Consider the following 18,478-nt stretch of genomic DNA (forward strand, 5'->3'; position numbering starts at 1 on the left):
TCGCATCTTGATCAAACATTGTTTTTTGATAGGAAAAACTTCTGAACAATCATTGAAATGGTTGCAGAAATGTTATTCCACATCTGTTCCTTCGAGAATAACAGTTTATCGGTGGTTTAGTGAATTTAAAATGGGTCGTACAAGCACCAAAGACACATCTCGCTCTGGAAGGCCAAAAGAGGCTACGAATGCGGAAATCGTAAGGCAAGTGCATCGAATCGTTTTGAGTGATCATAAAATGAAGTTACGCGAGTTAACTGAGGCCGTGGGCATCTCAAAAGAACGGGATACATTTTGCATGATGTTTTGAAGATGAAAAAGCTATTGGCACGATGGGTGCCGCGTTTGCTGACCATCGACCAAAAATAGCAGCGCGTTGATGATTCAACGGCCGGTTTGACGTTGTTGCAGCGTAATCGAGCGGACTTTTTTCGATGTTTTGTGACGATGGATGAAACGTGGGTCCATTACCATACGCCTGAATTCAATAGGCAGTCTGCAGAGTGGCTGAAAAGCCAACCAAAGACCAACGCTCGGGAAGGTTATGGTCTCCGTTTTTTGGGATACGCATGGCATAATCTTCATCGATTAGCAGAAGGGAAGAACAGTTACGGGAGAGTATTATGCAGCGTTATTGGACAAACTGAACGACGAAATAAAGAAAAAACGACCCCATATGGCCCCATAAGAAAAAAATTCTGTACCATCACGATAACGCACCGTCACACACGTCCTTGAAAGCGATGGTCAAATTGGACCAATTACGATTCGAATTGGTTGCTCACCCACCATATTCTCCAGACTTGGCCTCCAGTGACTATTATCTGTTCCCAAAGCTCAAGCGGTGGCTCCAGGGAAAGAGATTCACATCGAATGAAGAAATCATCGCGGAAACCGAGGCGTATTTCGAAGGCTTGGACGTTTCGTACTACAGAAAGGGCATCGAAATGTTGGAAAATCGCTATACCAAGTGTATCGCCCTCGAAGGCAACTATGTTGAGGAATAAATATAACTTTGCCCAAAAAAACGCTTGTTTTCATTAAAAATCCCGGGACTTTTCAGCCCAGTATGTGAACATTGGTATCAATGTCACACTCCCTTCTCACGTAACTATCATTTTGGGAGATTGTCACGGAAAAGAGATTCCGCTTTCATCGAACATCTGGAGAGAGCTTCTCGAACAAAAACACGTTATCTTATCCCTTTTGCAATACGACGAAAACAATAAAGGAATACGTGCGTCGTCTCCGATGTACGTTGGAAATCCAACGTTACGCTTCGGACGAATAAATAATCTACCAATACTGCGTCTGGAAACAAGTACAGCTCGTCTATCCATATCGAAAAGTATTGTACTTAATATATTTAATCTCGAATACTGTGTAAATCGTCATTTCTTCTCTAACCTATAACGTCGACAAAAAATTTTCACGACTTCTTGCTATCGCGTCCACTGTCACGAAATCTGCGAACGTGCTAAAAACGATGTATGATAACGAATCCTTCGACCGCAACGACATACTTGATTGCGAGTTGATCGCTTTGATTTTCGGAGAACATTAATTGTAACACTAACGATAAACCTACACTTTTAAAATATACACAAGTATTTTATATATCCCTACCTATACATATATATATATATATATACATATATATATCTTTACATAAAGATAGGCATATGTATATCTTTACATAAAGGAAACTCGCGCTGACGCAAACTTAATGAGAAAAAAGTAGCAAAAGGAAAACAGAAATGGGTGTGGAATCATACGATATATAATTACTTGCGAACGTTAGTAGTGCGAGCAAACGTGGGCGTTATCTCCTAATCGCGAGCGGGCGTTGGTGCGAGCGAGAGCGACAGCGCACGCGGGAAGAAAAACGCGAACTCCCTCAGTCGTTCGTCTGCTCTCGAGCTCGCTGAATCGTCGTCGTCGCGTCACGTCGTGACGTCACGAGCTCACACACACATGCGCCCGTGGGGACGGATGCCGGGGAGGAAAACTACAAGAGGTGGTGGGAGGACAAAGCAGCTCATTGGTTGCCCCCCCGCACCACAATACCCCTCTCGCCCAGTTTTCCCCCCAGCCTCACCCCGCGGCTTGCCCCATGGTCGAGTATATACATTGATATTCTATTGCATTCAATATATGAATTCTTATCATAAATCTTATCATAAATCTTACGCAAAATATTTATAATATCATATTTATTTTTTATACTGTTTTGACGTAAATAAGTCACGAAATATTCAAACTTTTCACTCACACCATTTATGTATTGGCATAATTCATAAAATACGTGTTCTACACATTGATCAAGTTCGAGCATGAAGAGCACGGTCGATGGTTTCATTATATAAACACTTATCACATAATAATAATTTACATTGTCCACATCGCTAATTAGACAAGTTCAATTTGAAGCTCCTGAATCATTAATAATGATGGAGTAGTCGACTGCACCAATCGCTCAATATTTGTCCGTTTTTTTTAGCGTCCGAATAGTGTTTACATGAGGCAGGACGATGCGGTTGCCTCGAGTGTCGATTTCTTACATGGAAATGACCTCAATGGTGACCTCAAATAAGCAATATATAGAGAAAAATTTTTCACAAACAAATATAATTGAAATACTTACTTGCTCGACTCATGTTGAACGTATGAAACTATAACACTGGAAGATCATTGCAAAACGAATCTGAGCAACTGATGCAGTATCGACTTAAAAATCTCTGATACTATACAATCGCTATCTTTCTCAATATAATCCTTATGTTCATCACACACATCATCGAGCAAGAAGTATTAGTGCTTAGTAGCACATTACGGAAAAAAGGGCGTTGTGCCCTTTGTCTAGGATGCAAGAGTTAGTTGCAATGTCACGCGAGATTTACGATTTTTATAATGTTCTATCGTTGTTGATCTAAAATACATCGTTAGAGTAGTTTCGAAAAGAAGAAAAAGTGATTTAAGGTTTTCCTTAAAGAGTCAAGATTACTCCGAGACGGATGACGAATTCTGTTATTTTCGCGGAAAATACGGCTAGGTAAATGGTTATCGTGCACAAATAGATTTTCGTGCAGGGCTACCATTGTCTGATTTTAAGAATCTCTTTCTTTTTAATAAATTTAGTAATTTGATGACCAAGATTAACTCGGACATCATCACAGCTTTTTGTATTTCATACGTTAATAGTTCATATTATGTGCTATTATTATGTAATTTGTAATTAATAGTTTAAGTAAATTTCTTTGTACTGAAGAGGATCTTGACCGTAGGTCGAAACATATACGTTTTACTATTCACTTTAAATAAATGATATAAAATACACACTAATAACCAGTATTGGCATTTTATTTATTATTTTTTAGATTTTTCTTTAGAGCCTATTGATCATCTTGTTTTTGGTATTTAACAAGTCAATAAGTTCATAGAAAATCTGTCAGAGGGCACTCGAAGTGTCATGTCACATTACTTTTTGATGAATAGCATCTTTTAGCTGATTCAAATTTTGAGCGAAATTCATCGCATGGTTTCATTTCCGTAGACAATTAAAGTGAATAATCTTTGTATTTTTTGCAAAATGGAAAAAAACGAGTTTCATGCAGTAATCAAACATCTATACATGAAAAGTTTAACGCCAAAAGAAATCAAGGCCGAGTTGAATAATGTTCATAGCACATCTACACCAGCGTTTGCGACTGTATACAATTGGGTGAATAAATTTAAACGTGGTCGTACATCGACATGTGATGCACTTCGTTCGGGATTCCAATTGAGACTGTTACGCCAAAAATCATCGATAAAGTCCACGATATTGTTTTGATTGATCGACGAGTGAAAGTGCGCGAGCTTGTTGAGGACATAGGCATATCATATGGCACAGTAATTTCAATTTTGCACGAACAATTGGATATGAAAAAGCTATCGACCGTGTGATTTCAAAACAATGTTTGGAGATGTTTCAACGTAATCCAGATGAATTTCTGGGTCGATTCATTATTGTGGACGAAACCATTATTATGGAACCATTATTATGGATCCATTATTCCACACCCGAGATAAGGAACAGTCAAAAAAATGAACTTCATCGAGTGAACCAGCTCCGAAGAAGGCGAAGACCGGAAAAGTGATTGCTACGCAATATAATTCATATCGATTACCTTTCGTCGAAGCAAATGATCAATGGCGATTACTACGCAGCCTTATTAAACCGTTTCAACATTTTAAAGAAAAAACATCTCCATTTGGCGAAGAAGAAAGTGCTCTTCCATCAAGATAATACACGGATTCACACGTGCCCGGCACCGATGGCCAAATTCAATGAATTCCGCTACAAATTGCTTCCCCATCCAACATATTCACCAGATTTAGCCCCCTAGGACTATTTCCTGTTTCCAAACCTGAAAATATTCGGAGGAAAGAGATTCACCACCAGAAAGCAACTCATCGTCGAAACAGAGGCTTATTTTGAAGAGTTGAACAAATCATATTATTCGGAGGGCTTGAAAAAGTTGAAGAATCATTGGATCAAGTATATCGAGCTGAAAGGAGACTATGTTGAGAAATAAAAATGAATCGATTAAAAAGAATGTGTTTTACTATGTTTTTTTAAAAACTTATTGACTTGCCTTCGTGACTTTGAGACTTGTCAATGGAACGATAGGCAATGTAGTTGCAATTAATCGCTCTGTTGATGAAAATCGTATTGATTCCATTAAAATAGTTTTTTCGGAGAAATCACAATAACAAAAGTAGATATTAAATCAAAGTATTTCACAAAATGGTGATACATCGGAAACAATTTCCATTGCTTCAGTTATGGAATAACTATAACAAAAATCAAGGCATTACGTGTAAAAATGCAATGATGGATCTAGGAACGAGTGTGTTCAGTGATGGTCAAGCCTATGTAGGTTTGTCACGAGTGAGTATACTGGAAGGCCTACATTTGATAAATTTTCCGTTAAAGCAGATCTGGAACATTGTAGAATATAATCGACTGAGTTCGATCTGTGTTCAAAGCGCAGCTATCACAAATCCTTTCGTCCGAGAAAAAGGCTTTGAAAATTCACGACTATCGATGAACCATACCTAATATCATGATGTACAGAATTATGGTTCCGAGGAACTAGAATATATAATTACATGGAAAATATATGTTCTCTGCAATGACGATCATGTTTCATGTTAAGCTAATGTAATATTGCAATGTGCGTTTCGTTGTGCACGTATCAGGCAATAAATATTAAAAAATAAAATATCGAACGCATTGACTGATGCTATCTGCGCGTATGCTGAGCGTAAGTATTGCAATATTCTAGCAGTTAGAAGATCTGTCAGAGAACGCTTTGAAGAACGAACACAAGATTTCGGAATTTTTCACTCGGTTCTAATATCGACGTATTTCAAAATCAATGATGTATGTATTAGAATTCGAATTGAAACACGTAACATCTTGTTGAAATGCCAAATGTAATTACAATGTAACTACGCTGAAAAAGAGTTATTTACTAATATTACAGTAAAAAGGAAAAAAGTTGTCACTCTGCAAACTTTGATTGATTTAGATTTTTCGAAATGGGAAACGACAAATGGCAATTGTAACGAATGTAAGGGTACTGTTCTGAAAAAAAACTGTAATCAAATCGACTTTATCCGTCTTACATATACAGCTCAATTTATACACTTTTCTAAATGGTGTTTCTAAAAAAATTATCGATTAACAATCGGATTAACGCCATACCGACGAGTACTGTCGATTAATAAAAAAAAGTACAAGGTAATAAGCGCTATATTTTACGAGAGCGAAGAAATGAATCGTGGTCACTTCACGTGTATGTTAAGAGCAGACAAAAAGTCGAAATGGTGTTACTCTAATGATTTACAAGTTATCAAGAAGAAATGGCCCAAAGGAGCACACATGTAATTCTTCAAGCAAATTAAGTTTGGAAATAACTTTTACATATAATGACATACACTTTCTTGGAATAGAACGAAATTCTTCTGGTACGTTTACGTAAACCTTAATAAACCATTGAAGTTTATAATTAAATTTTATTTTCAGAATATTGAAACAATTAATCATTTGCTTTGGTGCTGCATCAGGGATGCCGTAAGTGCTGAAATAACACATCGGTTGCTCTGACACTGTATGTAGGCTGCCGTAAGCGTTGCATTAAAACGAATTCAATAAAGTTCTGGCTTGCCCTAGGTATCAATATATTACTATGAATAACAAAAATTTCTTACCGTCGAAGAACTTTATGATATTTCAGAATATTATTAAGAAATGATTCTCTATGTCAAAAATCGTACTGAAATCGGAGAGATGAAGAAAATGTGCGTTCTCACGAGAATGAGCGAAGGAGGGGTCCATTCTTTATTTTAAGTATTCATAGAATATTAAGAATTCATTCTGTTGCAATTGAAATAAATATGTAATGTATGGTCAATATTTATTATAATCATAAGTTACATATATACTATTAAATATAATATATATGCATATGATATATATTTATATGTATATATATATATATATATATATATATATATATATATATATATGTATTGCAACCGCACTCACGAGCGTGGCGCAACTTCATCGGACATTCACAGCTGAAATTCCTGCCGACGATCGGAATGCCGGGAGGGGCGTTAAACGAAACGCGAAAAATTGCGTCTTCCCGCGACTACTCTTAGGGACGGCACATGATTACAAAGCAATAGTTGGGCGCCAGGCACGAGTGAGCGTGCCACTCTCTCCAGAACTTACGCGATATTTCTCTAGGCTTTACGATATTATAACGAGCTGCGAATGTCGACGGGCTCTCAACCGGCAGCTCAGCCTCGGAAGTGGCAGAGGGGGGTGATTCGTGGCCGAGGATAACAGGTCTCTTGGAGTAGCGAATAGGAGCGAAAATAAAGTACACATGAATTTAACAGTAACAAGAGTAACCAATATATTGAACGAGTCTACGACTCACATTTACAGTCAGCAATACAGTCGAGACGATAATTCTATGTGAGCGCAACAATGAGTTTACATAAGCCGGCGGTTTTACACTAGGCGTCTCAATTGCGGTACATTCCCGCGACCTTAAGGACTCCGACATAGCAAACCGAATAGACAAATAAATCTAACGCTACAGACGATAAAGACGATGCGCGACAATACTACGGAACGGGGCTTCGACATAACATGCGATCCGCGATAACGACACCGATAAGAATTGACGAGGCTGTGACCTTGGCGGACGCCCCGGAATTATCCCGACGACAAGGGCCATTCCGGGAGACGACACGCGTACTCTACTCCCGCGAACTCTAATACACGATCAAACCACGTGCACTCACTCGCATTTCCGGTACACAAATACGATATCTACGCCTCCCGGACGCGGAACCTGGCGACTGTACATGGGCGACGTTCGTCTCACCGGTTCCCTCGCAGGTGCTCCTAGCTGGCCTCGGAAAGCTCTCAATCGGTTGGCGTCCTGCGTCCTCTCTTCGAGCGGGCCACAGCTCAAGTGCTGGCCACTAATCTTCCCGGGCGCACGCAGGGCTCGTTCTCCCCGCGAGGGGGCTTTATCACCTGCTTGGCGCGTGGCCCCGCGGCTTTCCGCTACTCGCGGAAACCGCGTCATGTTTATCGCATGTGTCCTGGCGCGCGAAATTCGAGAGATCACTGTAGTCTTTCTCAGGCCGCCTCGTGGCCTCGAGGCGCCTCTCCGGGGCTTTCGCCGTCCTTGTAGCGCAGAGTGGCCTTCCCCGTCAGGTCGTGCTGACTCTCTATCCGCTTTGCGCCTGGAAGAGGATGCGATAAAAGGTGCTTTGCGATAATATAAAAAGAAAACGTAACGAGTGCGGGAAAGATATCACCTGCGTGCGACCCGGGGCCAGGTATCATGCCTCCCGGCGGTCTGTCCTCAGCGGTCGCCTCTGGACTCTCAATCCTTGTCGTGCTTCTTTCTCTTCTCCCCGGTGAGAGGTGTTGCGTCACTCCGCCAAGGTCGCGGGAGTCGCCGGCCTCTATAACCCTCGGTACGAGAATACGCCGAAACGGAAAAATAAAAAAACGGCAGCGCAGAGCGCGCAAGATACGCGAACGACGCGGGAGAAGCGCAGATGCGTCCGCCCCCCCCCCCCCCAAAAGGTGAGAGGACCCAGGACGCTATACTGCACTATTCGGTCAGGCCATGCGGCCCTTGTGACGGACGGAAGACGTATATATGTTTCACAGTATATATTATATGTTTCAATTTTTTCCAACTGTATTGCATGAATTGTAGCTAAGAATTGTAGAAGATTACGTGATAAGAGTCAAAAATATGTATATTTATGATACTTGCATTACTATAAAACTGTCCCGTATATCTGTACTCTGAAAAATAGATGATACATCTTTAAAAATTCATTAAAATGAAAATGTTAGGGCATGTTCAAAAACAGATCTTCAAAAATGTAAATCTTTCAAATTTAAATGATTATCTAACAATATATATTACCATGAAAAGTAACTGATATATTGAAGGTGCCAGTTTAAAGTGAACATACATAAGTGTATATACTATATTATCTAAATTTAATATAATATATTATCATGAAAAGTAACTCATATGTAAGTAAAAGTATCTATATATTATTGAAGATGCGAGTTCAAAACGAACATACATATATACAAGTAAAACATTATAATTTCATTCTAAAAAATAAGTGCGATTGTTATGTTATTCTTAATGCACAAAACATAAAAGTCTAATGAGTTAATAAAAGTTTATTAAAATTTGATTTGAAATTTATATTAGCCTGTACAATGAAAAATAATTGTTCGTAATTTCAGAGTACCAATTTGTTAATAACTCGGAAAAAGAATGGCGGCCTTTTAAGAAACTTTCGATGTATGGAATATTGAAGTAAAAGAATTATGAAAATGGTTCAGATTGAAAATCTACAATCTTTCTTTAATAAAATTTCGAATTTTCGTATCAACTTCTTGTTTTGAGTTTATACCGTACTTTCAGCGAATGATTTATTGATCAAAAAATATTGATTTGCCTTATTGCCTGAAATGAACAAATATTAAGTAAACTCAAAATTCATAAATACAATGTTCTCGGGTCAAATACAAAGAAGTTGTATTGGGTGTACAAAAAAGTTCTGAGCTTTAGATTTGATACAACCGAAATAACAATTTAAATTTTATATATCTTCCCGCCCTTTTGCGGTTTTAAAGCGTTAACATTTGGCCTTCTAAAATGCCATACGGTTTGGCGTTTGATGCACATAACCTCAAAAATCAGTAGTGTTCACGATGGCAATAACAAAAGAGCATTTCGATTTTCCATCCACTTCGCGTTTCATCTGAAGAAAAATGCTGCTGAAGCCACTGCAATGATTTGTGCTGCATATGGAGAGAACGCTGTAAGTCATGCTACATGTAAAAGACGGTATCAAAAGTTTCGCCAAGGAGATTTCAGTCTTAAAGATGAATCGCGTGCTGGACGCCCTGAAAAGATTGAAACGGACGAATTGCAAGCACTGCTGGATATAAACTCTGCGCAAACTGAAAAGGAGCTTGCAGAACAGCTTGGCGTTAAGCAGCAAGCCATTTCCGTACGATTACATACGATGGGAAAGGTTCAAAAGGAAGGCAGATGGGTTCCGCATGAATGTTGTCCGAAGACAACAAAAATCGACGGCGTGACACTGCACTCACTTTACTTTCAAAGTTCTGGAAAAAAGATTTTCTGCACAAAATCATTACAGGCGATGAAAAGTGGATTCTTTATGATAACCCTAAACGTAGAAAATCATGGGTTGATCCTGGTCAACCTTCGACATCGACGCCAAAGCCCAATATCCACGCCAAGAAGGTTTTGCTCTGTATCTGGTGGAATTGGAAGGGTGTGTTGTACTACGAGTTGTTACAACCGGGTGAAACAGTCACGGCAGACCGCTACCAACAACAATTGACCAATTTGAGCGATGCATTAGAAGAAAAGAGGCCATTTACTGGCCAAGGACGTCGTAAAGTGATCTTGCTTCATGACAATGCTCGACCTCATGTTGCGAAAGCGACTCAGGACCATATCTTTGCGTTAGGCTGGGAACTTCTTCCGCACGCGGCGTATAGCCCAGACATGGCGCCTTCCGATTACTACCTATTCCGGTCGCTGCAGCATCATTTGGCTGATACACATTTCGTGAGATTAGAAGAGATACGAAAATGCATTGATGACTTTATCGCTTCGAAGCCGGTGAGTTTCTATCGTCAAGGAATTCGCAAGCTCCCCGAAATATGACAAAAGGTCGTTGATGCAAACGGAGAATATTTCGCTGATTAATATTTTTTCGTTTGTTTTTGAATAAAGATTGAATTTTACAAAAAAAAGCTCAGAACTTTTTTGTACACCTAATACGATTAAAAATTTATTGATTATTTGACGGAATATATATTCATAGAACTTTTGAAAATACCGTTCTAATGTAATACTTTTCATACTTCAGGTGTTGTAATAATTGGGGAAATGAGCGGAATAAAGATCTCATTACAAAATCTTGATTTTAATAAAAATTAAAATAACTTGCTACATTTTTATTATACACAAACGGGTACAATAGCAAATAAATTTATGTAATGTCCTTAAGAAGTTACATGTTGCAATATATTTCTCTATTACAATCAATATTACAATACATAAAAAAGCTAATTTCTTGAAAAAGAATCTAACAATTATGTCTTTAAGGTTCCGAATTACTTTGTGTATACCGCGAGTCCGATACTGATCACCGTTAATGTCTGTGATAATTATTAGCGTCGTCGGATAATTACTTAGAGTATATTTTCATAGTTCTTGTATTGTAACTCCGCGACACAATGCTGGTATCCGAGCCGTCTTACACACGCAATCACGTCTCTATTTTGTAATCTATATTTGTACTTAATATTTAGTTAGTTTAATATCAAGTTTGTATTAAATCGCCTTATGGCATAAAAATTAGAAGCAGTGAGTAGCACTCATTCTCAACCTAACGATTTCCCGCCAATTGTCCTTCGCCTTTGGTTGGTAATCTCGGCACCATATTGCGCACAGCAACCGCACCAACAGCCACAAACTGGTCCAACCATCCTCTCGATTACTTTGTAAAAGCTTCGACATTATTTCTAAGTAGACACCGAGAAACTCATCAAAGTTTTGAGAAGCCTCCATGTTCTTTTTCCGAGTCATTAACAAATTGGTACTCTGGAATTACGAGCGATGATTTTTCATTGTACGGGCTAGTATAAATTTCAAATCAAATCTCAATAAACGACTTTTATGTTTCGTGCACTACATTAAGAATAACATATCGCACTTATTTTCTAGAATGAAATTGTAATCTATTTTACTTGTATGTATGTTCGTTTTGAACTTACACCTTCAATAACATATGAATTACTTTTCATGATAATATATTATATTAGATAATATATACACTTAGATAATATATACATTTAGATAATATATACACTTTATGTGTGTTCACTTTAAACTGGCACCTTTAATATATTTAATATAATAAGTTACTTGTCATAATATTGTAATATATATCGTTAGATAATCATTTAAATTTTTTAAGATTGAAATCTTTTAGAATACACTTAATGTATGTTCATTTTGAACTGGTGCCTTTATAATATCAGTTACTTGTCATGATAATATATTTGTTGCCGCCAAATAAGAGAGAGAGCAGCACCAAAAACGAGAACAAGAACGAACTCAATTAATACACGCTTCGTTCACCTTATATCCAATATATTTTAGAATATACAAATAAAGTTATCACTCTTGTTGATAATCATTGTGTTTCCTTCAATCATCAACCAAGAAACATAACAGTAGCGACGAGGAAAAAGGTATTGAATAACAATCATTGCATCGATTACATCGTGACTCTCAGTCATAATCTTTTCCGACCATGTCAGAGATAAAGGAAGCCCTCCTAACCTTTATACAATAACAAACTCAACTTAAAGTACAGCAAGAATTTTTCATCCAACAACAAAATGCGTTTGTTGCTCAACTTTCACAAGCTTTTGCTTCATCAACTATAATCTCATATAAAGAGATGAAGACTGAATCACTCGCAAGCGGCATCACGGAATTCGTATACGACCCAGATTAACATTCGAAGTTTGATTCGTTCGCTACGAAGGATTATTTAACGTCGATGCACGAGATTTTGACGCCGCCAAGATAAAGCTGTTGTTGCGTAAATTGAATACAACGTGTCATAAACAATATATCGATTACATCCTACCCAGTCAACCGAAAGATTTTACTTTAGAAGATACGGTTAAGAAACTCAAACAAATGTTCAAAAAAAAGATTTCATTATTTAATCAACGATACAACTGTATAAATACTATAAAATCTCCACACGAAGATTTTGTTGCTTATGCAGCGCAGATAAACAAAAAATGCGAAGAGTTCCAAATCTCAAAGATAACTACTAATCAATTTAAATGTTTAATTTTTGTATGTGGATTGCGCTCTCCTACTGATGCTGACGTCCGCACCAAACTTTTGAATCTTATCAATTCCAAACCAGATACTATTTCTTTAGAGGATCTTACTGTGGAATCAACGTCTTCTCAACTTAAAGGCTGATACTTCTTTAGTTCAAAATGCAAAACCATTAAATGTAATCGCAGTCCAATCTAAACAGAAACAAAATTGCAAAATGCAGTAAAAACAAAAAATCACAAAACCACTCAAATCAAAATCAAAAACAATCTTCTACGCCTTGTTGGTTTTGCGGTCATCTTATTCTAAAGATTGCACATATAAAAATTATCTATGTAAAAATTGCAATACTGTAGGTTACAAGGACGGTTGTAATTCAAGCAAGAAAATGAAGAGTAATTCGATTAACAACGATTCGATGTCCACACATACAAAATCTATAACATCAGCAATAAATAAAATCAACGAGACATTTTAGCGCAAATACGTCAATGTCACGATAAATTCCAAAACAGTCAAGCTAGTTGGACACCGGTTCTAACATCACGATAATCTCAGAGGCATGAAAATTTTTAGGTCAATCACAAGGTAAACCTTCCGAATGTATCGCAAAGGACGCTTCAGATAACACGTTAAGCATTTTATATGAAGTCGACTGCCTAGTCTCATTAGATAACGTTTCACGTCAATTACGTTGCTACACCACTCCAAATACAGAATTGAATCTCTTTGGATTAGGTTGGTTACATGTTTTTAATTTATGGCATAATCCAATTAACAGTTTTTGTAATCATGTCACTAATTCTCAAGTTACAGTATCACGACTTCAAGACTTACCACAAAAGTTTCCTAATGTTTTCAATCCTAAATTAGGATTCTACTAAAACAAAAATTTCTCTTCATCTTAAAAACGATGCCAGATTTGTATTCCGTCCTAAAGGTTACCTTTTTAAAATTTGCTTAGTTTATCTTGATAATGTGATTATTTTTGATAAAAGTTTTGAAGAAATGTTGTTAAACCTAGAAAAGATTTTTCATCGTTTGAAGGAAGCAAATTTGAAAATTAATTAAAAAAATGTGTTTTCTTTAATAAAAAAATTAAATATTTAGATTACATCATATCAGAGGACAGCAGGTTTTGCTACAGATCCAGAGAAAATATGTTGAAGGACTGACCAATCCCAAAATAAAAAAACATTTAAGGAGTTTCCTTGGATTTTGCTCATATTATCGCAAATTCGTAAAAGGATTCTCTTCGTTAGCAAAGCCGCTTTATGTATTAACAGAAAATCAAACTAAGTTCGTTTGGGAAAGGAAACACCAAAGTTCTTTTAATGATTTAAAACGAGTTTTAACTTCTTCGTCAATATTAGCATTTCCTGAAGCGGAAGGGGAATTTATTCTAGATACAAATGCATCAAATAAGGGAATTGGCGCGATCCTATCACAGAAGCAAGACAGTAGAAAGAGTGATTGCATATTACAGTCAAACATTAAGTAATTAAATAATAATACATAATTCTCTTGCAGGTGGGCACTTTGGCATCAATAAAATGCTTGACAAAGTACAGAGGTGATTTTATTGGGCGTTATATAAACAGGATGTGAAAGGATGATGCAAAACGTGCAAGATCTGTTTTAGCTAAAAAAGATCCTCCCGGTAAAGGAATCTCCTTTACAAACATATAATGTGACAGTTCCATCCGAAAAAGTTCAATTAGACGTTCTCGGTCCTCTACCAATAACTTCTGCTGGAAATAGGTATTTGCTCGTCGCTGTCGATTGTTTTACTAAGTGGATAGAAGTTTTTCTAAGCTAAAGAATGTCAGATCTAAAACTATAGCAGAAACCTTTCTAAATCAAATTATTTCCAGGCACGGAGTACCTCTAGAAGTCCATACTGATCAGAGGAGGAACTTCGAATCGAGAATTTTTCGCGAACTGTCACGCTTACTAGGGATGAAGAAAATGAGGACAACCGCTTTGCACCCACAGTCGGACAGATAGGTAGATGTCAGCATCAAACCATCTTGAACTATTTGGCAAAATTCATCTCCGAAAATCAAAAAGACTGGGATTGTTGGATTCCATTATATCTACTGGCGTACAGATCATCCAAACACGAAATGACCCCAGTGGAGGTTTATTTTGCCCAAAGTCTACTGACTGATTTGTTGTACGTGATAATCCATCAAAACTGAGGAAGTTGATTCTCCGGAAGATACTTATTTAGAAAAAGTGAAGAGGAAGCTGAAAGAAATTCATGAAGGAGTTAGGAAACAAATAGATATCAAATCTTCACGAATAAAAACCTGGTACGATCTTAAAACCAGACAGATCTATTTTGAGGAAGGACAGAAAGTATGGTTGTATAATCCCCGAAGAAAGAAAAGGAGAACTTCCAAGTTACAGAGCAATTAGGAAGGACCATATTTTATAGTTAAGAAACTTAGCGATGTTATATACTGCATCTGCAAGTCGAACAAGCATAAAAATAAAGTTGTTCATTCATTAGCACCTTATTTAGAAAAACGATTAGAGGAAATGAACCAATAAATAAAAGTAAACAAATCGGAGCCCTGACGCGGGTTGAGAATAATACATTTTTTTTATCTCTTGATAAAAACTGTGCGTTTTTCCTTCTTAGTTTTAAAGTTTATATTCTTACGGCGTGAAAAAGGGGTCCAGACGACGAAGGTTTCGAGGATGAGATTTCGCGGTGCGATTCCGGTGCTTCGACGTTTATCTTCCGGATTCATCATCTGGAGTTCATACGCACTTCGAGCACCTTCATTGATATTTTTTTTAAGAAGACCGCCTCGTTTTTGAAACGTGGTTTTTCCGTGGGACGAATGCCGAGGCAGGGATTGGGGGCAGAGGTACTACGATACAGTCATCATTTTTCTTGAGCTCCCCCCCCCTTTCCGAAAAGAGAAGAACCAAGAGCGCAAGACCTCAAGAGAAGAGGCAAGAGGATCCTGACATTCCCTTCATGAAGACAGGGGGATGCCTGAGCGGGTTTCGTCCTACGGGAGAGTAACTACCCTCCGCAGAGAAACTAAAGACAGGTCCTGCCCAGAAGGGAAGAAGGTTTCAAGAATAAACCTCGAAAGGAAAGTCGGACCTCAAGGAGAACTCAGGAAAACTATTGCAGCAGCACAGTAGGGAGCAGAAAATTGATCAGGAGAGAACTCCGAATTCCTTTGAGAGGCCAACGTTCTTGGAAGAACCATAATTGTCGGGACGACAATTTAAGAAAAGGAGGGCAGTGTTATGCCTTTGCCATGCCGATACTATATATTTGTTGCTCGAAGTACCGAAGATCGCGTTGCCCGGCAACGAGCTGCTCAGCTGATTAACAAGATCGACAGATTTTGCGGTGGAGCTGTCAGGCAACTCACTCAGGCGTGCTTTCCGCCTAATTACCTTATTTTCGCTGTGTTTCTGTGTTCCTGTATTTGTTGTTACTTGTGTAAATAAAAGTTCCTTTCTTATTTCAAACCTGTCTCTATTCATTTCCGCGGCTCGGGAGTGCGCGTTGCGTTTGCGAGCGTGAATCCGCAAATTGGGCGTAACATTTATATATGTATATTTATTTAATTTTTATTTATACTGTAACCGTGCTCGCGAATGACGGCACAACTTTGTCGCGTGCTCTTAGCTCTCCTCTTACTTAAAACTGCCTTTTTCATTCGATAACGTAATATCTCGATAGTTAGATGAATTTTCGACAAATCTCTGAGCTTCTCACTAAATAAGTTGAACGCTAAGCACGAGAGAGCGTGCCACTCTTTCAAAAATCTTTCTACTCGTAATTAGTTCGCGACGGCAAGGGTGGGTCGTTAATGATGGGGAAATTGTCGGAGGGCGAGAGAGATGGCTATAAGTATCACACACGAAATAGTAAAGAAACATAGAACAATTATATTTGGCGAATAGTTTACATACAATCTTCGAAGCTCCACTCCCTCCGCTGGACTCGATACACTCTACGTTCACAAAAGACAATGACAACTTACTTCACACACGCGCGCGCGCGCACACACACACCATACACACACACACCACACACACACGCACCACACCACACACACACACACACACACCACACACACCCACACACACACCACACCACACACACACACACACACACACACATATTTTATCGCATATTTTTTTAATATCTTCTCTGCTCCAATATGAATGTCGTCGTTCTCTCAAATTATATGAAGACGCGCTGTAATGAAGAAGAACAAATGAATGAGTCATCTATAGAGAAAAATTTTTCACAAACAAGTATAAATAAAATACTTACTTGTTTGATTCATATTGAACGTATGAATTTAATGCTATGAGGATCCACAAATTTTAGATTCTCTCAAACTCGGATGTACTCATCTTTAGATGTCTATGATAGAGGAAACCCATGGCCCAGTCGTCTCAGTACTGAGGCGTATATCCCTTTAATAATATATAATTGTGACGTTTCTCTTTAATATAACTCTCGTTCCCTATCATTATCGTTCCTTATCATTATCGGGCAAGAAATAATAATGCGAGTCAGCATATTGCGGAAATCGAATTTCCGATCACAAATTAAATACAAGAACGATGAACAATATTACGGTTAGCCATTTCACACTAACTGACTTTCCGCAAAAAATCCTCGCCGATATTTACATGATCATTTCCGGTCAATGACATTAAAAATGCAGACGTCAGGTTTTTGTAACAAAAGATTTTTAGATATATCTGGTGATGACATTAATGTTTGACACCGCAAATTGCAGCATCTGCAAATTTGCAAGTTTTAATATGACTTTGTCAGCGTAATATAAGAAATTTTTTTCAAAGACATTTGCGATACAATGATTATTGTACAAATGTGACGTTGCCAAATAATAATACATATAATGAGATATAATTGGGATGTGACGTTGCTAAATAGTACAAATATACTAGGTGGGGTGAAAAGTAACCTCCCTGGGAATGAAAAAAATTTTTTTCTTATGCAGAATCTCGCCCAAAATATGGCGTGTTCGCTCAGTACTAATCTTTGTAGCATCTGCTAGCTCGCGCACCTTCACTTTCCGGTCAGCCAACACCATTTCATGTATTTTTTTGACATTTTCCTCGGTAACCGCATCGGAGGGCCTGCTGCTGCGGACTTCATCGGTAGTGGAGTTGCGGCCACCACGAAACTCTCGAAACCAATATTTGACGGTGTAATCTGACGGAGTATTAGCCACATAATATTTATCCAACTTTTCTTTTGTTTCCTTCGCCGTTTTGCCTCTCAAAAAATAATGTTTTATGAGAGAACGAAAATCGTTTTCGCAAACACGTCAACAACAATCAGCTCTCAAAACAAAACTAAGGGCAGTATCGCACTGCCACTTGGCATGTCTGCCTAAATATGAACGGACTACAAGGCACCATAAACTTTTTTGCAGTAGTGGCGCATTCTGGCGGTCAAGGAGGTTACCTTTCACCCCATCTAGTACATCTGCTAATACACAATTGCATAATATACGCTTTATTAGCGTAATTTAAGATTTTTTTAAGAATGATGATCATTAATGCAATTTGTTGCAAACAAATGCGACATTGTCAAATAATACGTATAATATGTTACAATTGAGATGCGACGTTGCCAAATAGTGCGCATAATGATATAAAAATGAAAAGATTTAGTCAAATAACATTATCAATTTAGTCAATAACATTATCATTAGTTAATTCGACAACGCAAGTGACATGGAGCGTGATTTGATTGAGCAAGCTACTCTGCTTAAGTACTATAGCGCGTGGGAACAGTGATGCAACGAATTTATAGATTGGTAGAGCAGAGTTGTATCAAATGCCCGCGATTATCAATCGGTAATAGACAATCACTGATCGCATGTATGGTGCGGCTCGAGGTTCTGAAGGAATCTATGTGAGGAAGATTCGTGCATATG

The sequence above is a fragment of the Acromyrmex echinatior genome, chromosome 3 (assembly GCF_024713525.1).
Source record: "Acromyrmex echinatior isolate Ae372 chromosome 3, ASM2471352v2, whole genome shotgun sequence".
Taxonomy (NCBI): domain Eukaryota; kingdom Metazoa; phylum Arthropoda; class Insecta; order Hymenoptera; family Formicidae; genus Acromyrmex; species Acromyrmex echinatior.